Genomic DNA, 26,119 nt, shown 5'->3' with positions numbered 1-26,119 from the left:
ACATAAAGTAATATAATAGGCGAATATATCAATGAGTACTCACTTTGAGCTTATTCCTGCCCATGGCGAAATAAGGAAGAAAGAGAGACAGTGGGGAGAGACAGAGAGAGAGAGCAAATTGGAAATACCAGGTTGAGTGTAATGAAGTTGTCAATATTTGACAGATTTTGACATACAAAAAAGACATTTCGTATGGTTCACTCTCACAGCACTGAGTGGCTGCAAAGTCCTTATCTCTAGGACACGTGTACGGGCCCATCAGCTTAAACTGGCACCGAGTCCAAACACTTCACGGCACCGACACTTCCATAATTGTGTAAAGATGATTGTACTGAGCACCTTTGAAAGCAGCTCCGGCTTCCCAAGGGGCATCTTGGTGCCTCGTGACCTCAAGAGAGAAAAACAAAAATCACAGGCAGAGAAGTAGCTGTTTAAACATCCTTTGATTTCCTCTCGTCATTTAGTAAATGCATTAAATTAAGCTGCAGATGTTTCGCTGTCAACACAGCGCTGTATTATGGTGTGTTATTTTCCTGATAGAAACATTTTATATACTGTAAATAAACACAGTTTTGTTAATTAGTTAATGAATTATTTTTTAATGCCCCATTAGGCTTGAGAAAAAAATAGCGCAAAGCTATTGAAAGTTCTCATTTTTAATAAACAGACCTTGTAGTAAATATGGAATGCTTAATATCTGCTGAAACGGCAGCTCTTGGAGGAGTGATTATGGCTCTGGCTCTGTCTTTTAAGTTATTCTGTGCTTAGAGTATCTTAGGCTTGGGGGTTAAGGTTGATTAGAAATATCCAGGATTTGGGATAGAATATCTGAACATAAATCTTGAAGGAAGGGAGAGATAGTAGGAATTTGCTCATTTATTTTGTCCTTTGTTTTTTCCTACAAGAAGGAGGTGCTTTAAACAAGTAGCAAAGAAATAGAGAATTCTGCACTTAGGATCCAAGTCAACCTGAGAAATGCCAGAACTTTAGCAACGAAAAAAACCCGTAAGCCTTCTTCATTCTTGAGGCGTGTCGTTCTCCCCAAACAAGGACGGAGGCTCTTTGCTTGTGGAGTCTCAGTCCAGCAGTAGATTGGAAAAATGTCCAAGCAGGGGACCCGAGTTCTCTCCCGGATGAGTTCATTTCAATAGTCACTGTGTTTCATCGGATGCAGCTGGTTACATTTTTAATAGGCAGATGGCTAATTTTACAGTTCCAAGCCAATCTCTCATTGGACAACATCCAGAAAGCCCGTGGTAGGGTAATGCCCGGCAGAAAGTTCAACAGGACACTTGGGGGGAACATATGCTAATGTCAGCCCTTTTACTTAAAGTCTTTAAAAAGAATATTCAGTGCTAAGCTGAGGGATTTTCACAGACTCAAGCCTAACACCAGATGGGTGGCCAGCTATGAAGTCTTTAGGGCCTAAGCAAATGCTCTTAACCAGGCTTGGACGGTCAGAGAATCAAACAGCATCAAACCAGTAATCGCTGAGTGATTTTTATTTTTTTAAATGACAAAGGTGTGTGCCTTTACAGAAATGACCTGGCTAACTAAAGCAATGCTTTGCTCTTAACTGAAGCCCATGGCGTCATTCAAGCTCTGTGGTCTTGCGGTTACTTCTGTATCCCCGCCTCCATTTTGGGTTCCCCTCTTCATCTGACTCTGGTGGAGTTTCTAATGTCCGTTTACCTCCCCCAGGTGACAGATGCCTCCCTTCAGGGTCGGGGAGAGGTCGGGGTATCTACTGCAGATCGAAAAGCATCCTTATTTTTAAACTGTTTGGAAGTCTTTCTCTCCAAAGCAATGGTTCTTTAGACATCTTAATTAAAAGGGAATTTGGTAATATCTCCCGTTTTACAGTGCATGTAATCAAGCATTTCTTATCCTCCGCAGAAGGACTTTGGTTCCGTCTTCACAAAAGGCTTTGAAATGTCCTAAAACAATCCCCCGCAGCTCGCTCAGGGTTGGGGGTAGGGGTGGGAGGGAGGCAAAAAAAAAAAAAAAAAAAACAAAGCGAAAAACAACAAACATTTTCTGGGAGGTGATAAAAGTCTTGGATGGAAAGTACCTTTATTTTATCCCATGTGATGAATTGCCATAGGGTGACTGGAAAACTATTTAAGAACCACAATGGCAAATGCCCTTGTTTAAATGCAGCAAATGTTGTTTACCTCTAAGCAAAATAAAAGATGAAGCTCAGAAGAAAGAGGGGATCAAAAGAGCTTTCTCCAAACAGATTTATAAAAGAGAGTGATTTTTAAATGATTTCAACTCCTACTTTATAAAAATATTTTATGAGGTACTTTTCTGAAAATAACATGCTTCTGAAGAGTTTTCCTCCCCAAATCACTTCCTGAAAATGGTGACATTACTTTTATCCAGTTCAAGTGGCTACACAGGACCTTATTTAAAACAATGCAAAGAAATACGACAAAGCCAGTAACTCCGCACGAGGAAACTAGGCTGGTTTTTTTTTTTTTGGCCAGAAAAATAAACTTCAAACCTCAAATTGAATCTATAAATGCTCTATCAAATTTTTCTTTCAAGAACCTGGAAAGCAGTTCGTTTTGTTTTACAGAACAAGTTTGAAAAGAGTTTTCTTGCAGAGTTTTTGTTTCATAATCAAAATAATTCAAGGGAAGTGACACGACTTTTCTTTAGAGATTTTTTTTTTTCTGGACAAAGTCTAGTAGAGGGAGAGAGAGAGAGAAAAAAAAATCTAGCCAATTCCAAGACTACCAGACAAAAGTTACACACAATGGGCAAAACCTCAAAGATAGTTATAAATTATTCTGTCACTAAATTAAAGTATTGGTGGAAGAAAAGTCTTAAAAATGTAAAATGAGTACTAGTCAAATATCTTCACCGATAATGGATTTATGGAAACTTCTCTCTGGTGTGAATACCCCCAAATACGTTTTAGTTTTTAATTTTTTTAATGTAGTTTAAAGAAACTTTGTGCCATTAAAAAAAAAAAAAAAAAAACTTTGAAAGGAAAAAAGCCAAAAGAAAAGCAGAAATTAGGGCAGTTTTTAAACTACAAGCCAACTGTTTGCTCGACTTTGCTTTATTTATTCGTTCTTAAGGTATTTAAAACTTGAGCATTAAAACTGCAGAATAATTTGCAAATGAATGCAGTTGGAGTTGTGAAAATATAACTCACAGCTGAATGTGGGTTATTCAGACAAATGGCTGCTTTGTTTGAGGAGGGGAAGTAAAGTTCTGTGTTAATTTATTACAAACTGCAGCATTTCATCCCTGATGTCCGGGCAACAATGTTTTTTATTTCAAGTAATTTATAAGCACTTCCCAGAGCACTTAGCAGTGATGTCCTTGGCTATTTTGCTCCCAGAAACGGAGTGTATATGTATTTACTGTGGGAATTTGTTTTTAATAAAACTGTTGTAAGGCATTTTTATTCCTTTGCTTTGTTACATTAAAAACATTCACTGCATAAGTGATGTATTTATTCCAAGTTGAAAGGCAGCAGATCAGAGCCGGCAACTGTATTAGGGGGTAGAGACTACAGACAAGAAATGTTTAAAGCAAACCAGATCATTTTCCAAGCAGCTGTAGGTGTCTTGTCTGCCTAGGTGTCTTAGGGAAGCAGCTGTTACATGATCAGGAGCCCTGTAAGTGTCCAAGTGTCCAGGAGGTCCCAGGACACAAACACCCAAGTCACACTTGAGAATTGAATAGAAAAAGGAAGACTAATGTGCAGTAAATGTGTATGTGTGTGTGTGTGTGTGCGTTACTGCCCCTGTGTAGGAACACACACACACATACAGCCAATGTTAGGGATCCTTAAAACTTTTCGTTAATTCTCCCTATTTCCTAGAATCAATTAACAACCCTAGAGATTCCAAAACTGACCTTTTATTTCAATTTTTAAGGACAGCCTACAGATCTTCAGGTTCCTATGTACATAGAGATGCCTACAATTTAAAAAAAATATCAGAATTACTCGGATGCTGTTCCGTAGGTTGAAACAGTGGCAAGGAACCTCGGAATCCTGTTTGGTTTTTGGTTTACGGCTTTGGTGAGAGAACTGGAGACAGAGAGCTAAGGCACAATTGGCTTGCCCCCAAGGTTAGAGGTAACTGTTGTGCTGATGGCAAGAGTCCTTCTGGAGATTCCAGCTCTCCAGGGGCCTTTAATCATTTCATTTTCTCAAGAAGGGATGAGTTAGTTGACATCATTGCCCATTTATCTGTCTATCTATCTATCTATCGATCTATCCATCTATTCGTCCATCCATGTATGTATCTGTGTATCTATCTACCTACCTACCTACCTATCAATCATACAGTTTTATCATCCTTGAAACTTCAACTGGAAGAAAATCATTTATGTTGGCCCTAATAGCTAAAGTTATAGGAAGGTGATAGATAATTTCCGTGTGTATATGTTTGTGACCTCAGAATTGTTGTATGTTTAACATGCATCACGTGATGCTTTTCATGTGAACCCAGGTGATGCAATCTTGGGCTCCAAAGGCAAAGATTCTACAGGCCTTGCAGCCTATCCAGGTACAGGAGCTATATAAATTGCACCCTCATAATTATCTAGACACATTTGAGAAGTTCTTTATAATTTGAAAATTGCTTTGACTTTTAGAAAGAAATTTGATGAGCAATTACTCTATAATAATAGATTTTTAAACTTCTTATTTAAAAAAATAACGAGAGAAGTGTTTGAACAAACTACCTCTTAGAGACTCTAGCTTTTTTTCCCCTCTGGCCATCAACTTTTCCAGAAGCGAGGAGTAAATGAAAATACAGATTACAGTGTTAATTAGCCATGGAAATCATATCTATTGTTTAAAGGAGCCACGAAAATAAGCAGAGATCTAGAGGCCAGAGCATTGAAAGAAACTAGAAAGCTTGTCTAGTAAGAATCAGACCTGTGTGCATTCGCACACAATATTTTTTTCTCATCCAATCACTGTTCCTCATGGAGAAGAACTGATCAATATTTTCTCCTTCTCCTTCTGTTTCTTTATTAAAAATCAACTTAGTTTCTAAAAGACAAGCTCCAGGAAGCTTTCCTGACTTTAACCTATATTCATCTTTCCATCTTTTAACTCCTAGGTTTCCTAGGCCTGGAAGCGTGTGTGTGTGTGTGTGTGTGTGTGTGTGTGTGTGCTTGTATGTATACACGTATAAACATTTTTAGGGCTCAAAAATTGGGATCACAGGACAATCATCCCCCTGGGCCTTGATTGTCTCACATGGAAAGTGAGCAGGTAAAAGTTGGGGGGTCGTGGGAGACAAATGGGCACCGCAAGTTCCTGCAGAACATGGATGTGGAACAGAGCTTGGCTCAGTGGGCTGGAGGCAGACCATCACATCCTCAAGTTTTTGTGGGGTCTGGCCCCAAACTCTTCCCTATGGGGTTTCTAACACCTTGGGTCCTTTGGGAATTAAAAAGGGAGTCATCTGTTTTTTCCTTAGTGAATAAATTGACTTCAGAGATGATTATAAGAAAATAATGCTCACGATTTTTTAAAGAGAGAAAGAAAGAAAACAGAAAAAGGTAACAACACATCAATTTGTGATGTAGCAACGACAGCTGAGAGTATGTAGCTGATGTTAGAAACAATTATCTATCAATCAAATGATCCTCGATTTAAAATTTGTCCAAACAGATATTTGCCACGTATGAGGAATTTCGGTGCTTCTGGAGGGAATATTAATCTCCTCAATGAACAGATCTCGGGTATTACTTTATCTGTGTTGAGATGATATTTTTTAACCCCCTTTTAAGCATGTCCATTATAATGGTTAATCAATACACCAGTGATTCCTTGAGCAGGAAACAACCTTATTTAGTCCCTAGAAGTTGAAGCCCAGGGTGGCTAAGAGACCAATCGATGGTCTTTCAGCTGAGCGGCCATATCACAGCACCATTCTGCCCACTAAATACTGTCGGCAGGAAGAAATAATGACATTAAAGGGACTTTCCATCTGAACATGGAAACCCTGACTCTTGAGATATGGGTCTTCTGCAACTGGTGTAGACTCTTCCTGTGTAGACTGGCAGGCTCTGGAGACCCATCACCTCAGCTCCTAGCCCCAGACCTGCAGCTCTGCCACCTAGGGCTGACTTCACCAAATTTGTTCCTCATTTGTAAAATTGAAATGATAATCATAGACCCATGTCATAGGAACATTGTGAGGATTAAATACATTACATGATATTTTCTGTGTCAATAAATCTTGCCACATAGAAAATGCCTTGGTATTATGAATCGCTATTATTTCAAGGCAGAGTCCAAGTTCATATATGTCCGTTGAATTGAGTAAAACCTAGGTTGAACGTTGACTTGTGGTCTTGCTCAGTAGTTAGATGCTTTCTCTGCCCACTTTTTCTCCTAATGTGTTTACATCACCAAACAAGGCAGGTAAGTTCTTTCCTCTCTTTTGCGCCTTGCTGGGTCTCTTGCTTCCTTGCTTTGTTTCTGTCTCTCCCTCTTCCTAAGTCTGTCTCTGTCTCCTTGAGTTGTCTTTAGACATCCTCATTATAGCTCTATCTGCCTTATTTGTATTCCTTTATTAGCATATGTTTTGCATGCCCCTCCCTTAACCAGTCTTAGGAAGCAGACTGCGTGGTGATAGGGAGGTCACTAGGGCAGGAGCTGGGAGGTATTGAAGGGGACACAGGGAGGTATTTAGTCTTCTCCAAGTCACTCTGGAGGAAATAGAGACCTTCAAATTTCAAAGCACTAAAGCTGGCCCTGTCAGCTTCTCAACAAGTTCAGGGAGCTCAACGTTGCCCAGAGGGATGGAAGAAAATCACTCATTTCAGGGGCTGATGCTTCTGCACGTCCATCAAACTCTGGGGTGGCAGGTGCTGGGTTGGAGGGCACACGTGGACCACGATTGAATCCTTGGGTACCTGAGAGTCTGAAAGTTGCTCTTTTGGGGTCTCTTCTCTGGCTTTTATCATAGTTTTCTCTCTTTTCCACCATTATCTATACTTGTCAAATTCATTCACATTCCGGTAAAAAGAGCTAATCCAGTTTACTGTGCTATCTCCCTGTGGGATTTGGGTCTTAACAAGGTATAAAAGATGGCTTCTAGATTGTAGGATAGGGTGACAAACTGACAGAACATGGGTCATAGCTGGCCCTTACATATCTTTGGTTCTGTCCACAGTGTGACAGCAAAAAACAAACTGCTGTTAAATATTAGTAGAATTCCCATAAATGTCTGCATGTCTAGCCTCCCTTGAAGAATCTAGGCCTGCCTTCCTTCATTTCTCTCTCACTGCATGTCTGTGAACTCTTAGGCCGTACACTCTCTTGTTTAACAAGGGTTCATTCTCAAACGTCCGCCATCTAAGCCCAAAGTATCTAAGCTTCTCCACTATTCTAGATAACTGGGGATTTCTAAAAACAGGCAGGTTGGTCCCAAATGACCCATAGGATATGGTGTAAATATGTTTGGACTTTTTATTTTCTATTTTTGTGTTTATTATAAAATGTGTATTTGTGTATATTGTTTAAGGAACTTATGGAGAAGTTAACATACCTATATTGGGATACATGTTTCAATATTTTTGAGGGATGGTATACAGAATCAATCATGGGGACCCTTGCTGCGACACTATGGTGTACTTTGGAACGGTTGTTCAAAGGTGAATGCATGCAAAACACATGTTAATTCATGAATAACAAATGAGCCAGATGGAGCTGTATCAAGGATGCCAGGAGAGACATAGCTCAAGGAAACAGAGACAAGCATCAAGAGAGGGAGAGCAAGGAGAAAGGAAAAAAAAAAGGACATGGGTACTGGTAAATACGAGCCTTAAACCCCTCCAGCTTTATCACTGATATTCTGAGTTATGGCAAAAGTACTACTGGACCACAGGGGAGATAGCGAACTCCCTTTCTGTAACACATTAGGAATCCTTGAAGCATTGATATGGAGCTGGGATGAAGCTTAGATGACATCCATTCCAACGTAGTGGGAAAATCAGTCCTTGAAAGTTTAAGCAACTTGCCCGGGGTCATTAGCAAGACTTCTTTGATGTTGAGCATGGCCCTTTCATGAAGTGATCAGTTATCACTGCATCTAGAAAAGAGGGTGCGGTTCTTGAAGACCACCAGTAAGAAATGTACCCTTTATTAGGACTCCATTCACACCATTTCTAAGAAAATAAAATTAGATTCCTTGCTCTTCTGCATCATGAATCCAGGCCATCTCCTATCTGGTCAATTGTCCTCAGGAAAGAAATGTTGAACCGGGTGAAATTCAAGGAAGAGATTGTGGCACAATGCGTAAGACAAGGGGTCAAATGAACTTAGGGTCAAATTCCAGGTCTGTCTGTTAGTCAGGGTGTGGACTAAGTTTAAGAAGTCAATCAATATTCCCATCTGTGAAATGGAGATAATTAGAGTACTCACATCCTCAGGCTCTTGGCAAGATTAAATGAGGGCCTATAGGTCAAGTATGAAGCGCAGGGCCTGGCATGTAAAAAGGGCCCAATAAATGGTAGGTATTATGAAATGCAAATTCGTTTCATAACGTCAGCTCTCAGCTGTCCACGTGTGGATCACTGTTGGGAACTGGTGGGGGCTGAGGCTTCACCCAGAATATCTTCTTTGGTTTCTGATGTGATAACAGTTGCCCTCCTTCATGCCAAGAGCGATTCACTCAAGGTCCCCCAGGTCTTTTACACATGAGTGAAATGACAGTGAAATGACAGTTTGACAAGACCGGTAGCTGAGTCCAGGAAGAGAGTCCCGTCCCCACAGACAACACAAGACTAATGACCGAGGATTAACCGAGCAGGGCTACTGCTCATGAATGCGCTGAAGCAGGGGAGAGAGTCTCTAGACCTTGAATTATCTGTAAATTTCATCAGGAAAGAAGTCGCGCTTTCTTGTGGGAAGAGAAACTGGATGGTCTGCGGACACGGTACACTCTTGGCTCTGACCAGAGCAGCTAGCCCTGGGTTTATGAGAACTTTGGGGGGAGGTGGCTCAAGGAATTTGCTTGAGTTCTGCTGTAGAAAGACCTCTCACCTCCTCTTTTTTTTCTGTCCTGTCTTTTCCCCAGTTCCTCTTCCCTCTGGCCCCCAGGCTATTTGCTGGGTAGGCCAAGGGCTCCAGGTTGACCCTGAACCCCCCAAAAAGGAAGGGCAGAAGCACCGCCTTTGAAATCTCAGCCCTCCGTATGCTCTCGGAGGCTTCCTTCCCTGGTGGCTCCTTTCTTTGGGTACCATTATCTCCCTGCAGGGGACAGACTGGAAGCACCATCTTCCAAGAATGGCGGCATCCTCCACGCTCCAGCTCCAGTCCGGATACTCTGAAGCAGCTTTCTCTGCCCTTCATGTGAGTCATCCCCGGACGTTTATCTTGCCCCCCTCCCCCCGCGAGTCTGGCTTCCTGGGTACTTGTTCTGTGCAAAGGAATGAGCCCAAAAGCCAGTGGTGAGGGAGGTCTGGTGGGGGAGGGCACTTTATCTCCCGGATCTAATACTCCCGCAGGGAAGGGGTCAGTACAGGGGTACTGACAGGGGTGGGCAATCCCGGCTCAGAAAGTCAATGCTGGGCCTCATGCGTCCCTGCAACCTGGTGCTGCCCTGTGCTTTCCCAGACGCTGGGCTTCCTTCCTGATGCCGTTCCGGGAAGGGCGCCGGCTCCCTTTCCTTAGCGTGGCTCCCTTTATCAGTCTGGAATAGGAACTTCTAAAACCCCATTAACTAGTAATCACACAGGGCCAGTGAGAGAGCCTCCACCACCCCAGGAATATCCAATTAGCAAATCATGATCTGGCCCTCCAGTGAAAGAAGTCAGCCCCATTATCTGTGATGTCCCCAATTAGAGTGTTTATTCATGAAAGACTGCACTGAGCTGGCTGGCCTCAGCTCCTTCCTTCCCAAAGCCCAGCCGGATTAAGCATCCCTTCCCGCCCTCACTCCCCAGCCCAGCCTCGGCAGCCCCCCGGGCCTCCCGCACCGTCTGCCCCGATCACGAGGACTTCTGCTAGCAGCAGAATGGAAGAGTCAAATTCTTCAGGTCTGGTCATGCCTGACTTGAGTTCCACGTCTTGTGTTCCTTTTGGGGGTGGAAAAAAATAAATGAGTTGAGCCCCGAGCGTGGCTGTGATTTAGTTAGGCTTTATCAATCTCACTTTAGCAGTAAATCTGGCATTTATCAGACACTGAGAACGCCTCAGGTGATGGGGTCTCACTCCTGCCCCTTCCTGCTCTCTCTCCTCATTTGCCATCAGTTATGTTTTAACTGCATAAAAACGTGGAATAAAAATGCATCTAAAATAGTCCTCAGCAACCTGGCGGTGCAGCACCCCTTCCATTTTACAAGTGAAGAAACATAATAGTATTCGGTTTGGTTGTTTTATAAAGCTCTCCATTTTTACGTAGCCAACAATAGAACCCCACATTTAAAATGCCCAAATACATACGGTGATCATGAAGTTAAAAAAAACAAACAAAAAAATCCAACACAGTATTGGTTAGAAAGGTGATCTTAGCAAAGCCTCCGTATTGTGGAAAAACTGAATAAAGGAAAAAATATTTGGTTGCATGTGTAAGAACAGCAATGACTACATTCCGCTTGCTGGTTGGATACTATCTCAGCTCCGAAAGCGTTTTGAGGCAGGCCCTTATAGCATTTGATACAGTATGAATTTCCTTCCAATTTCAGGCCTCCGAAGTCAAATCTTTTTCTCACTAGAAGGGAAATTATCTTCCTAACTAGCTCTTCTGCTCAGACAAGTTGCTTGGGGATTTTAGGGAGCGTTACTCCCAACCGAAACTTGTGTCAGGCTGCTGTGAAAACACAATCTGTCTGTTTATATTTCTAGAGCCAAACACGGTGTTTTCTATAATTCTGATTAGCATCTACTTGGCCCCTTCCTTGAAGTATCCTCTGTGGAAATGTTCCAGATAGAAATCTGTGAGCTCCTACAGTTAGCGGTGGCCCCTATCAGCTCCGGAGCTGATTGTCAAAATTGCAGGGATTTTGCAAACTGGCTTTTAAACACAACTGTGACTAACATTTACATGATATAAACTTACAATTCAATGAATCACATTAAAAACGAAGGTAATAATACTCAAAACTTATCTCAGTATTTTACTGCTTTTGACTGGTTTGATACAAAGTTATATCAGAATTACCTATGTCTGCTGTCTGCTTGGAGGAAGTACCATGGGACAGTGTGCTACCAAACATCTCTGAGCAGCTCCTCCTCTTGAAGTCAGCCATTGGGGGGAATATTTTCACCATGGAAATCAGAAGTGTGACAAGTCAGAATCCCCCTACCCGGACCCCCAAAGCCAGTTGTTAAACATTTACCAGCAGGTCACTGGATACAATACCATCTGTCTAGTAGAGTCTGCAAACTTCAGAAAATTCCCAAGTGTGAAGTTCACACAGTAACCCTTCCCTTACCTGCCATTGCTGGGCAAGTGTCTGGTCTTTATAAGTGGATTTTATATACAGCTGAAAGTAATCCATTCAGTATCAGGTCTTTTATTATTGCACTTCTGCTAATTTTTAGTGGACATCTTTCTAAATTACATCACATATAATCTGCTGTCTTTCACACAGAAATTCTGCCAATATTTCAGTATTTCCTTGAGATTGGAGTGTGAGTACAACCATCACTTCTTTTTCTATTGTAATGATATCCTCAGGGGACATGAAGGTACATATTCGTTTCCCTGATACTAAATGACCTAGACAGCTATGAGATTTTAGTTGTTCTTTCTGCTTTGATTGCTTTTCTGGATGAGTGAAGAGATGTCAGCTGTCACTCTTGTTTTTAATTACACAAATAGTACCATACTTAAATACATACTCATAGTAAATGATTCAAACAATACATTGATTGAAAAATGTTCCCCTCAAGCCATTTTCTATTCCAGGTTCAGAAATAACCTCTGTCATATTTTGATATATTTCCTCCATGATATTTAGTATATATCTAAACATGTATACATGTTATTCTACATAATAATAAATTAATATATTACATATACATCAATGGGAATCGCAATTCATATTATTCGGCAGCAAGATTTTTTCACTTATATCTCACATTTTTTCCAAGTTAGTATATATAAATCTTTATCATTCATTATATCTGCAGGGTATCACAGCCTTTCCCTAGTGATGGGCATTTAGGCTGTTTCATGATTTTAGTTTGTTACAAATGAAGGAATATCTCCAACCCTTGTTCACATATCTTTGTGCACATGCATATGTGTTTATGTAGGATAACTTTCAAGAAGTAGAACTTCTAAGTCATGCGGTAGTTGTCATTTCTTGCTCCTTTCCTTTCTCCTCATAATTTTTTATATCAGTGAAAGTTATTAATATCGTGCCCATGAGTAAATAGACTTTGGGTAAAATTCTGGTATGAATAAAAACTTGCTTTCAATAATCAGGCATAAGGACTTTAGTGGATATCTGAGGTTGCTCAGCAGCTGTCCTCTTGATAAGCGAGCTGATATAGAAGACTTTTGTTTGAAGAAGATTAGTGAGGCAGGCACTCAGCACTTGTGTGCATCCTCAGGGTCTTACTCTTCCAGAACATTCCAGCTGTCTTCCAAGTGTGCTCTGCTTCTCCAGGCTTTCTCTGTCATCTCAGAAAGCCATTTTGCCTTGGAGGTAGACCCAAAGTGCTGGGAAATTAACAGCTCCCAGAAGCAGCTCTCAAACAATGACTGGAGCTGGTGTATAAATACCCCAGCTCCCTCACAATTACAGTGGGATCATTCTGAGGCCTGTGCTTACACCATTTCTCAGACTTTCCCCATGGATTGAGCTGCAGTTGCCACAGTGTTAGCCAGCTCTTTGAGACACACTCTGTTGGCCACCTTCCATTCCCTAGCTCACTTCCCCATTTCTCTACTAGGATTTGTTGCACCTCCCAAATAAGTGATCAGCTTTTGATCTCTGGGTTGTTTCTGCGGGGGAGTCTGAACTAAGACAGCTTGTCTTCTCAGTACGGTGGTCATGGCAACTTCAATCCCAGGATGAGATGCTGCTAAGCAAAGATGATGCTTCACCTCACTTGTTGCAAGAGATAAGTACCTTCTTTATGAACTCTCAAGTTACGTCTGGCTACTCTTGTACAGAACTTTGGGACCTGTGACTTGACTGGCAGGATGCTGATTGGGATAAAAGTGTGTTGCATTTAATAGACATTCTCCTATGGAGAAAATACGAATAGTTTCACACTGTCTTTCTGCCCAATGCACTTGATACGGAAGGCCCACATTTGCTTGAGAGCATTGGGCCAACAGCTGGAGTTTGGGGGACTTGGATGGTACTGAATCACTCTGCATAATATTGTGAAGCACTGGGGTTTCGTTGACCAGGAAGCCAAAATCCAGGCAGCATGGCTTCCTCATAAGACAATGTTTCCCAATCTGAGGCTGAGGCCTGGCATGGAGAAGCCCATCACATCATCCCTTCCCAAGGTCAAAATGCCCGAGGGCTGCTCACTGCACGTTTAAGGGAGGGCTTGAGAGTTGCTTCAGAATCATCAGAGAAGCTTGTAGCTTCTTGGAGCCAATAAAGCCTTTGGTTAAAGCTGTCCCCTTTCCAGTCTGGAGCTGGGGCCAACTGGTGGTGACTGTCAACTTCTCTATCATCAAAACTGGAATTCTTTTTCTCATGAGCATCCACTTATTTCTCTTACTATAAACAACGGTTATCTTTCCCTGAGAAATGGACCCCAACTTAATAATAACAGTAATAGCAAAACTTTATTAAAACAGTGCCAGACATCACACTTTGTGATTCACAGACATTACTCTATTGCGTCGTTAGAATAGCACTCAGATAAGATGGATAAGATCATGATTATTCCCACCCAAATGAGAAAAGTGAGGCACAGGGAGCTTTAGTAACTAGTCCAAGGCCACCCAACCAGTAAGTGGCAAAGCTGGGATTTTGCTCCAGGATGACTAACTTCAGAGCTTAACTCTTAATCTCTCTAAGTGCATGACTCTTGGGATCAGACCATTCTTATTTTAAAGGCTTATTTAGTTATGTGACCTTGAGCAAGTCATCTCAAGGCTCTGAGCTTGAGTTTCTCCAGTGAGGGTGACGATATTTACCTCAAGGGGGTTGCAAGAATTGCAGGAACAGTAAGTGCACTGACACAGCAGGCTGCAGAGGGAGCATCCTATAAGATGTGGTGATTACTATTATTATTGTTGCTGTTGCTGTCTCACACTCCACTTGCACACAAGCACTCTATATGTTATTTGTACCGAACTCCTTGTTCCTCCCTAAACCCTGTGGGCTGTTCGTCAGTGTTCTTCTGCCTGAAATGCCCTTTACTTTCTTCTCCCTCTGGCCATCTCCTGCCAGTGCTTTGAGGCCCAGTATAAACATCACCCTCTCTGGGGAAACTTTGCAAATTCCCTTTGAGTCCTTTCTTCATCAGTGATTCCACCCTGCAGGGGAGTAGCTGGCTGATTAAAAGCCTAAGGTCTGCAGACAGACTGTCGAGCTTCAAAGAGTGACTCCACCTCTTTATAGGTAAGTGATGTGGAACAAGTTCCTCTACATGTAAAACAAGAGAAGTTATAGTATCTGTCTCATAAGATCGTTGTGAGGATTAAATGAGAGTAAGTATGTAAAAAGCTTAGCATGGGATTGGGAACATAATAAGTTCTCAGTAAATCTTATTTATATTATTTTAGCATTAGGAACATACCTGTTATATCATATAACACTTGATGTGGTGATGATAATGGTGATGATGATATAGTGGGGTCTTTATTCCCACCAGACCACAAACTTCTTCAAGGTAATAGAGTCCATTCGAGTTTTTGGTTTCTGTGCTTACTCTAATGCCTGGTAGATCGTCAATTTGATGTTGGATGGCTAGACGGATGAGCGAGTGGATGGGTAGATGGTTAAATGGATGGTTGGACAATTGCTACCTGGCTAGGTGGATGGATCAAGGGGCTGGGTCACCTCTGCTACCTGAGATACATTGATTTTCACATCAAGAGAAGGGTCAAGAAGCAGGCTTCCAAATTCTTTCATTTGAAGCAGAGATTACATAGGAGAAAACAAGACAAAATAAAACCAACCACTAAGAATGCTAGTGGTTCCACTTTTATCCACATAGGGTAAAGATTTGACTTAAATTGCCTCCAAGACCCCTTTCATTTCCAAACGTTTGCATTTACCACCCCTCCCCCCCCCCCACCATCTGCAATACATGGAAATACCAACGTGTCATTCTGCCCATACTGAGCAATCTGATTTACCATCTGGGCATCAGGAGTGTCTCAGACAAATCTGGCTGTCCTAGGGCCTGTATCTAGGTAAAGGAAAAGACAGTAGGATCTGGGCTTGAGACCGTCTTCCTGATTCTTCTTAGTGGGGAAACTCTGGGTTGAGAATCCAACAGTTTTACAAATATGACTAACCTTTGCTGTGGTGTGAAGTCACTTGAGTTAGGGTTCTTAACTCTAGATCTTTCTCCTTGAGGGCTCTCTTAGTCATCAAACTCTACCCACCAGGCCATGCCTACACTCTCAGAGGAGTCCAGATCCCCGATACTTAGATTCAATGGGGAGAACTCTTCAGAATTCTTTTGGGTGAGAATCACTTCCATCCCCCTCTCATGATTACACTATGCCATCACTGAGCCTCTCCCTCTTTGCCAGCAGTTAAGAACCAGGAAAAGAACCCACACTGACAAATGGTTCCCCACATGTGAGTTGCTGCTCTCCATAGACACCACCTTACCTTCCAACGCTACGTCACTAGAGTGATCATAGTGAGAACCAATTGTAGGGACTTTGCCTCTGATCAATTACCGAAGCCTGGATTCGGTTCCAACTTATTTATTGAGTCTTTATTTATTTATTTATTGTATCTCAGCACATTTGTGGGACAAATGGAAGAAGTGGGGATAGACATTGTGCCCTCAGTTAACCTTTATAGGGAAAACAAGGAAAAAGAAGGAGGAGAAAGAGGAAATGGAGGAGGAGGAGGAAAGAAGACTCTTGTCCTCTAAGATCTTATCCTCTAACCAGGTTGACAAGACCAATGCCCATGGGATGATCAAAGAACTGAAGATAGTTGGGAATAGGTTACTTTATCAGGTGACTCAGAGGAGAGGTCTATGCAAGCCCTGGAAAAGGAGATACCAGGATTGGCTACAGGGGCTGGGAGAGGCTCCTTGGGAAGGAGAATCTCATTTTCCAAATCTTTCGTTTGATGGTGCTGACCTATGGAGATATCCAGCAACTTGCCTCAGGTCATTCAGCTGGTTGGGGGAGAAAGTAACTAGAACACCAGTGCAGCTATACTCAGCCCAGTTCACTCTTCACAAGGCAGTAGCTTTCTCCCTCCCTCCCTCCCTCCCTCCCTCTCTCCCACCTTCTTTCTTTCCTTCCATTAGCTGTTCAACAAATGTTCTGGCTAACAGAGTTACTGTGTCCTCTATGTATAAGCAAACTCTCTTTAAGGCATGAGGAGACATTGGTAACTGCTTTGTGGTCTAGAGCTCTGGCTTTGGAAAGCACTAGGCTTTGGTTCAAACCATTGTCCGACCAGCAAGCAGCTGTGTGTCCTAGTTTAGTTATTAACTCTGTTAATCTGAAGAATCCTCCCTCATCCAGAGGGGTCATCAAAATACCTACCTTGGAAAGTTTTTTGATGATCAAAATGAGACAATTCATATAGAACATATGAAAGCCTGGCAGTCTGTAACTTCTCAGTAAATATTCACTACTCTTTGTAGTTTTAGTATCACAAAATACCCAATAAAACAAAACTGGCTGAACATATAGATTTACCTTTTCTATGTCAAAGGTACACACTAGGATCATCCTGACAAACTTCAACTGTCTTGTTTTTAAGGAATTCAGAGGGACTGGAGGATCAACATTTCTGCTCTAAAACCAAACCCAACCCAAACCATTGACTATCAAGCTTTCCTTTATACAGAACCTGTATAGAGAAGAATAAAAGAAAAGCCGGGGCAGTGATGCCTGACTCAGAGGCTTGATGCCTGGGTGAGGCCAGACTGATTTCCATGGTCTGGATGATGGGGGGACCTCTCAGGTTCTGGGAAGCCAAGGTTTGGGGAGTGGTGCTTGGGATGGAGCCACTGTCTGAGACCTGAGATGAGGCTCTCAGGACCAGGTCCCCATTTCTCGTCTTGCTGGTGAGATAGATGCCCTGGGGCCATCTAATTCACTTGAGTTTCCTCTAAAAAGGCTTTCATTAATGCCCAGCATCCTTCTACTGCTTTAGAAAGTCATCCTCCATCCATTTCTAAATTAAGAAGAGCCTTGCCACTCTGAGACCTCAAGTGTTTGCTTTTTCTGCCCTGAAAACCTGCAGTCTTATTTTAAAACTAGAGGAGAATCCGGTACTTGCTTCATGGTTTTAAACTTTCCTGCCCCTCTAACTGGCTCTTTCTTTTCCTCAGGCAGACAGGGCTGATCTTGCCTTGCACGTGGGGAAAGACCAGGCCACTTCTTTGTTTACTCCTTGGGACAAACAGCATCCCATCCATCCACCTGTGCTCTCCCTGTGGCCCCTGAGGTCTCAGAGTCTCATGGCCTGTCCACTTTGCCCTAGGAAACAAAAGACACACTTTATTGAAACGTCATATGTCAGCCCGCGTCCTTCAGTTCTATTAAAATCCCTTCTTTTTTCTTTCTTTCTTAAAAAAAAAAAAAAAATTATGGGGAAAAAGGAGAAGAAAAGGATTGGGGAAAGCAGTCCACAAAACCCCCAGCAAACCCAAGCCTACTTTGGGGAGTTGAAACATCTGCACGTTCTCAGCAGTTTGAAAGGAAACAAAAAATTGCCAAGTGGTATAAAATTTGAAGAAAAATTACCCAAAGGAGAAATGGACGTTAACCACGCTTCAATTCCCCACTATGGGTTGACATTTGAAGTACTTTCTTCTCTCCTCTTTCTTTCTGATTCACAGTGTGTCTAAAGAGGTGAATTGGGCACACAAAACCCAACCTCCTCTTGCCAGGGTGGGTATGAAATATGAAGGCGAGACGATTGTCTGGGCTCAGTGCATTGGAATAACATTGGTTAAATTATGGATAGTTTTTGAATAGTGTCACTTTTTTTTTCTCTGCAGATGGTTGTTCACACAAGGAGCCGGGTCTGCATAATTGTATCACTAATCAGCAGTAAGGCAATTAGTTGTGTAAGTGTGCTATAATCATTCTAACAGAAGAGATGACGAAAAGACAAAAAAAAGGAGGGGGGGGACCAAAATGTCTTTTCTGAATCCATCAACTGACAGCCATAATTAGATATATATAATTGAAAATTCCACAGTAGGGGGGCCAGCTTATACAAATGAATTTTCTCTGCTGCCCTTACGCATTTTTGTCTCTGGCTGAACATCCCCCTAGGAAAAGGCAGAAATCTCGTCATTCCGAGAGTGCATACTGTACCGGGTATTCAGTCCGACCAATGATGTCAGAATAACAATTTTTTTTTTCTTTTTTTTTTTTTTTTTTGTGTGGGGAGGGCACAGGCTGGGAGACTGGGAGGTTAGTCTGCTGTAAAGACAAGTGCTCAGCGTGGGCTGATATGAATTGCGTTGCTGTGAATTATGTCATCGTCACTGTTATTTTGAACCTGTTCTTAGCTGGCACCCTAATGTCCCTCTTTTGGTTCATAATGGGAAATTCGGGCAGGGATGACTAACCCATTAGGCACAATGTCTGGGGTCCACCACAGTTTTAGGGGCTCATGAGCATGTTTGAATTTTAATTTCTTTTGGGTTTGGGATTAACACATTCACACTATTACATATAAAATAGGTAAACAACAAGGGCCTACTGTATAGCACAGGGAACTATATTCAGTATCTTGTAATAACCTAAAATGGAAAAGAATCTAAAAGAAAATATATATATGTATAACTGAATCACTTTGCTGTACACCTGAAGCTAACACAACATAGTAAGTTATACCTCAATAAAAAAAAAAGAAAATCAAATGAATATAATAATAAAGAGTGTATACAAATGAATCCAGCCTGGATTATAATTTTCTTCACACCAATGCGGTTGTAAAATATAATTTTTAATATGTTTTTATGGAGGAAGTGTCCCACAAAGTACCCAGAGCCCACAAAAGTCATAATGTGGCACTGATCCTGGGCTAGGTGGAATTTTCTATGGAAAGGAGAAAAAGTGGAGTTTGAAGGAGCTTCCTTATCACAGAATATCCCCTCCTCAGTTTTTATAGGAAAGAGGGGACTTGATTTAACCAAAGCCTGATTATCAAAACCTATAATTCCATTTGGGTTAAAAATTCTTAAGTGCCTATGAATTTGTGGAAACCGTGCAGAAAAGCTTAGCACCGAATTAATCAGACTATAGGCCTCCCGTCAGCCTAAAAATCTGCTTTTTAAACTGAAAGCGCATTCTCCCAACCTCTCCCTCTCTTTGAATCCACCAACTCTCCTATAATTTAATTGGACAAATCTTAACTGTGATTTTTTCCCTCCCAAAGAGGGGGCACATTGCGGCCCAAGCTTGTTAATTAAGTTCCTTACGTGCCCCCAGCTGTGCAATAAGTTTTCAAAGCAACACAACTGCAAATTTTTTTTTCTTTTTTTTACCATTTGGTGGCTAGTTTTCAATCATGCATTATTTCCCCCTCCTTGTTTTGAGGATGGGAAAAGTAGGAATAATCTCTGGGAGAATTCCCATGCATTGTAGAATCTTGGACAGACAGTCAAATTGGACGTGCCATTAAGTGGTGTCTAATTGGAGCTTGTTTAGGGAGGGGAGTCACAAGGGATGATTCTTCAGGCGCACAGGCAGCTCGGGGCACACACATGCTTGTGTAGAAAGAACTCCATGAAAAATACCCAGGAAAGCAAACCTTCCCAACAGGGCCGGAGGGTGAGGTCCTCCCTATTGGCAGCTGGGGCTTTGGGGAAAGGGGAAGGAGCGAGGCCAGCAGAGAGGCCCTGAGGACAGGAGAGATGGTCACTAGTGTGTTTCTGGTTTCCCCTTCCCACCGTTATTAAGCCAAAATGAACTATTTCTTGAGCAGTTACACTCAGCAGAGCCATTTGCAAGGAACACTGGGGAGGCAGAGATGAAGGGAAGAAGAGGCCTCCATCCAGACCAGATCTACAGTCTGGGGGTGAGAAGGTCAAAGGAGAAGCAATTCAAAGTGACTGTGGCTCAGAGTGAACTCAGAGTCAGAGAGGTGACTTCCCAGGTTTGCTAGGATGCGGTCAGAGGAAGACTGCAAAACGTCAGGGAACTTGGTTCTTGAGGATAGGGTGAGGGAAGCAAGGAGAGGCTGCAAAGACCATTTGGGTTGACATAACCCTCTTGGGTTGGGACTCTGAGTGGAGATCAATAGCTCACTTTTATGGAGGTCTCTCAGTATGCCAGGTAACTTTGAAGTGTTTCACATGTATTTACACGTTTAGAGAAGCATAACACCCTTCTGAGGCCCAGTGTGATAGTCCATATTCCTTGTCTTTACCATCTCAACTAAACTGGCAGAGGTGGGTTTGAAGTGGAAGGAAAAATGGGGTCGTGAGTTTGCTGTTAGCTTGTTTCTCCACAAAGTACCTGCACTTTAAAGTAACATTTTATTTAAGAACAAATGATATCCAGCTTAAAAGGGTGAGGACCTTTGTTAAAAGGAATTTCCTTTATTCATACTATGCTTCACCCATATTTCAGTTCTCTTTCCAGGCAACTCACCATCGTCCTTGTAATTGGGCGTGGCACTGGATTTGCTTTGGCCAATGGCATGTACGTGGAAATGATGCCAGTCAAGTGGCAGCTTTAAGAGCCAATGCATAACTTACCCCTTTCTGTAATCCCCTGCAGAAGTGACTGTGTTAAGATGGGGACTCTCTCACCCCCGTCCCTGGGCTTCCATGATGTGCAGAATGCCCCAGCAGAGTCTACCTCCCAACCCCGCCCACCAACCCATGTTGGACATGTGGCTTGAAAAAGAAGAAGCTTTCCTGTGTAAACCAGCGAGATCTGTTTGTTACTGCAGTATCACTGTAGCCCGACTGATAGCATTACTTAGAGTATGTAGCTGAATGGTGGCCTGGGGACCAGATCAGGCCTGCAGAAATGTTTTGTTTGGCCATGTTTTCTAAAAAACTAGTTGCCAGTATTAAATACCAGGAAAGCACACATTAAAATATGACAACACTAGACTGGCACTCCTGTGTAGTCACAGCCACCCGGGCTGCAGGCCCCAGCGCTCCCCAGGGTTTGGTACCAGGAAGTCATGTACATCATCTCCTGTCCCCTGTAGGCCAAGATCTTCCCACACCTGGAGGACAAAAAGAGCTTGTCTTGGTTCTCCTTTCTCTTTGCTTCTTCTGTATGCCCCCGAAAAGGCAATGATCAGACTTGCTTTGTCTGGTTTATTCATCTTTAAAGCATGCCTTCTCCTACACCTCCTGGGCCATTAGCATTTCCCCCCCCATGACTCAAGATCTATTTGTTGCTTTTCTCTCACTCTCATGACTTAACAAAAGGCACCTTCGTCGCCATTCTCGTACTATAATAAGAGAGAAGCCATAGATGCTTCCGGTCAGAATGGTCATCACCAAAAATTCTACAAATAATAAATGCTGGAGAGGACGTGGAGAAAAAGGAACCCTCTTAACACTGTTGGTGAGAATGTAAATTGGTGCAGCCATTATGGAGAACAATATGGAGGTTCCTTAAAAACTAACCTAGAGCTATCATCTGATCCAGCAATCCCACTGCTGGGCATATATCTGGAAAAGATGAAAACCCTAATTCGGAAAGACACATGCACCCCAGTGTTCAAAGCAGCACTATTTACAATAGCCAAGACATGGAAACGACCCCAGTGCCCACCAACAGATGACTGGTTTAAGAAGATGTGGTAGATAGATAGATAGATAGATGATAGATAGATAGATAGATAGATAGATAGATAGATAGATGGAGGTACAATGGAATATTCCTCAGCCATAAAAAAGAATGAAATATTGCCATTTGCAGCAACATGGTTGGACTTAGAGATTATCATGCTAAGTGAGGTAAGTCAGACAAAGACAAATATTTGATACCACTTATATGTGCAATCTAAGAAATAATATAAATGAATCTACATACAAAACAGAAAGACTCCTAGACATATAGACCAAAATTATGGTTACCAAAGGGGAAGGGAGGTAGGTGGTAGGAATAAGTTAGGAGTACGGGATTAACAGATACAAGCTACTATACATAAACAGATAAGCAACAAGGACCTACTGTATAGCACAGGGAACTATATTCAATACCTTGTAATAACCTATAATGAAAACAATCTGAAATATATATATATATAACTGAATCGCTTTGTTGTACACTTGAAACTAACACAATATTACAAGTCAACTGTACTTCAATTTAAAAAAGAGAGAGAGAGAAGCCATAGGTGTTTACCAAAATCTGGGATGAAAGTAATTACCGAAGGTGGACCCTGCCCACCCGCGGGATGAGGAGAGAGAAGATGAGAAACAGGCTACCACACGCTCAGTGTCTGACGACTAATATCCTTCCAGCCTTTGGGTCCTTCAGTGAGCAGATTTCTCTCGTTTCCCTGAAAGCCATCAGCATGGAGGTTCTTCCACTCTCAGCATCCTCTTCTGTTTCCAAGATGTGGGACTCGCTTAGGGCAAAGTCATGAAAAACAGAGTAAGATTTTTTCTCCAGAGTCCCTGGCCTGGTCTTCCTTCCTTGCCCCACAATGGTATTCCAAAGCCCTCCTTCCTTCCCTCTTTCCTTGCCCCCATCCTGCTGACTGAACTTGCTCTTGGTCTAGCACATCGTTGTAGGCAATCTGTGTCCCTGGGTTTCCTCTTCCAGGGCTCTTGGCCTTTTACATCCTCTTTGAAAGTTCCACCCCCATTAAAGGGTTATCCATTTTGAAGTATCACAACACAGCCTTATTTTCATGATAGAACTCCTTCCAGGGAATGGAAAATAATGTCTGGTCGGTGCACACTGGTTTCCCCTTTGGAGAATCGATTCCTCCCTTTCTGAGATGCCAGCTCAGTCCTATCTCCCTGGGACACCAACCCACCCAAGCATGTGTGCTCCTGAGGCCCCGGACTTGGTCCGGCATTTGTGTTGTTTCCCTGTACCTTCCTTTTGGCCCTGTCCTTCTGAGCCATCTTGCAAACTCCCCTGCTTAGAAATTCCAGGTCTGTCACCCTAAGAGTGGTGGCTAGAGGCATGGCTAATAGTGCAGGGTTTTATCCTGGTCCCGCCTCGGAATAGTTGCGTGATTTGGGGCGGTGACTTCAGTTTTGGTGTCTCTGATTTTTCATTTGTAAAGTGGAGATAAGAGCAGAGCTGGCCTCGGAAGGGTGTTATGCTGTTCTAACTGTGTAAATACACGAGAGACACTTCGGGGTTACCTGGCATATTGGGAGAGCGCCGTGAAAGTGAGCTATTGATCTCAACTGCAAGAGTCCCAACCCAGAAAGGTTATGTCAACCCAAAGGGTCTCTGTGGCCTCTCTTTGCTTCCCTCACTCTTTCCTCAAGAGCTGAGTCTTCCTCTGACAGCATCCTAGCAAACCCGGGAAGTCACCTCTCTGACTCTGAGTTCACTCTGGGCCAAAGTCACTTTGAATTGCTTCTCCTCTGACCTTCTCACCCCCAGACTGTAGATCTGGTCTGGATGGAGGCCTCTTCTTCCCTTCATCTCTGCCTCCCCAGCGTTCCTTGCAAATGGCTCTGCTGTGTGTAACTGCTCAAGAAATAGTTCGTTTTGGCTTAATAATGTTGGCTCTAGCTCTTTCCTAGGAGGGTGGGGACATTTTAACCTTTGGCTCCCAAGAGGCTATGGGTACTGGCTTCTGTGTCCACAGAGTTACTTGGCTATTCTTCATTTGGTCTCCCATCCAAGGGATGGTAATGAGTGGGCCATACATTGATGTGGTCCACCATCTGGCAAGGCCCGGCAGCCCCTTTTCAGTTTAAGGAACTACGAGAATTGAGCCCACGTCAGTCTTCTGGAGGTGGGAGCTCCCATCTCCAAATTTTGAAATGTGTGCTCTTTCCTCCTCCAACCTCCAAGCTTTTCTATGCCATGCTGGCTCTCCAGCAAAGCCCTTAGCCGTGTGCTTCGTTGGGGCTATTTTTTTAGCTTTCATTAAGCCACGTGCATTCCTGCTTATGTAATCATCCAAGAACTATATGAACAAGACTGAGAATCACCACTGACATGCTGCTTGGTACTTATTAGCTTTATAACTGATGGCCAGGCTTCAGGATTATGACAGCTTGGCTGCCCCACAATTGCTCCGTTTAATATAGCTGATTTCTCAAGACGCAAATGCCTCTGCTGGCTTTGTCTTTCGAAGTCAGTGGTATGGAGGCAAGAATGAGCTAAGTTGTAGGGTTAAAAGAAACAGCTAAGTTCTAAATGCCCCATCCTGGGCCTCTTTGGCTAAAGGTCAAAACTTGGTTCCCAGCAGGCAGAATTTGGGAATCCTGCACAACGCTTTTATGAGTCATTAAACGCAAACACTTTTAAGCAACGCCTATCTTCTCTAGTTTGTCACAGTCTCTACCATTCCCTTTTGTTTTACATCTGGTCTTATCCATTCATTTCTTTTGATCTGCTTGGTCCCTGAAGATAACTAAAACACATAAGGCTTCCTCTGTAAATATGAAGACTCCTCATCGGGACACAGAACCATGGAGTTGAGAACTGAAAGAGAGTTTGACATTTGCGTTGTAGTCCCACATTTCCAATGGGGGACTCTGAAGTCCAAGAGACATGTCACGAAACCATCCCGAGCCCACACGTAGCTGGTGGCAGTGTCTTAGGTGTTCACAGTCTCAAAATGAAGAAATTCTCATTCATCTAGAAAAGCCCACTTGTACCAAAGCACTAGCGAGCGTTGTATATGTTGCGTTGCATATGTTACAGAAGTTTTGTTTTGTTTTTTTTCTCACGGTACGCGGGCCTCTCACTGTTGTGGCCTCTTCCGTTGCGGAGCACAGGCTCTGGACGCGCAGGCTCAGCGGCCATGGCTCACGGGCCCAGCCGCTCCGCAGCATGTGGAATCTTCCCGGACCGGGGCACGAACCCGTGTCCCCTGCATCGGCAGGCGGACTCTCAACCACTGCGCCACCAGGGAAGCCCCTACGGAAGCTTTTGAAATGGAGAGAGAAGGGTTTTAGGTCTCGGTGTACCACAGTCTTGCTCTTAAGAAGACCCCCAAGATACATCTTTTCCTCCCAGTCTCACTCCTCTGCCCACTGGCTATGAAGTCTCTCTCCTGCCCACTCCACTGATCACCAGCTTCTCAAACCCTTGTCTCCAAGCTCCTCAGCTGAGCTTATCAGTCCTCTTATGCTGAGCTCCTCAGCTGTTCCTCAGTTATTTCACTTAATGTTATCATTTAATGCTATTTTTGTCACTTAATGTTATTTTCAAGTGTGAGGAGAGATATTTTGTTTGTGCTCAGCACAGTTGAGCTACAGGGCCTAACTCCATAAATGGCAATGGAGGGTTGTAAATAACAGTAAGAATTTGTTTTTGTTTCTCTAAAAACGTATGGTCTCTAATCCTCACTACAACTCAGCAATGAGATAGATATTATCTGTACCCCATAAAGAAAAGAGCAGAGATCAGAGAGGTCAAAGCACTTGCCTTAGGTCACACAGCTTGTAAGTGTTGCAGACAGGATTTACTCCGTCCTTGCTCAACTAGTCCTTGCCATCTGGAGGCATTGGAAAGCAGGTAGTGGAACTGAGTTCATTGACCTGCTGGCATCAATTCTAGATTACTCTCCCCTTCAATCTTTACTGTGATCTAATGACTCAGATGGTAATTTTGGTTAAACACCCTCTTCTTAAATAGAATTTATCTGCAAGATGCTTTTCCAGACTTAGAAAGAAACTCCTAATGATGTTACCTCCCCACTTTTTCTTTCTCCTCCTCCTCTGAGCCTTATTATAATTCAGGCCTATGCATTGCAACTGACAGTGGTCTCTTCTCTTTACTTCTTTAATTATTACTGTCATTTTTAATCCACTGGAAAGTTGAGAGGGAGATTGAATGTCCCAACGACAGACATATTATTGTGAAACTCCAAT

This window comes from Stenella coeruleoalba (assembly GCF_951394435.1).
Source record: "Stenella coeruleoalba genome assembly, chromosome: 20".
In the NCBI taxonomy this organism is placed as follows: Eukaryota; Metazoa; Chordata; class Mammalia; order Artiodactyla; family Delphinidae; genus Stenella; species Stenella coeruleoalba.
This window is presented reverse-complemented; position numbering follows the sequence as displayed.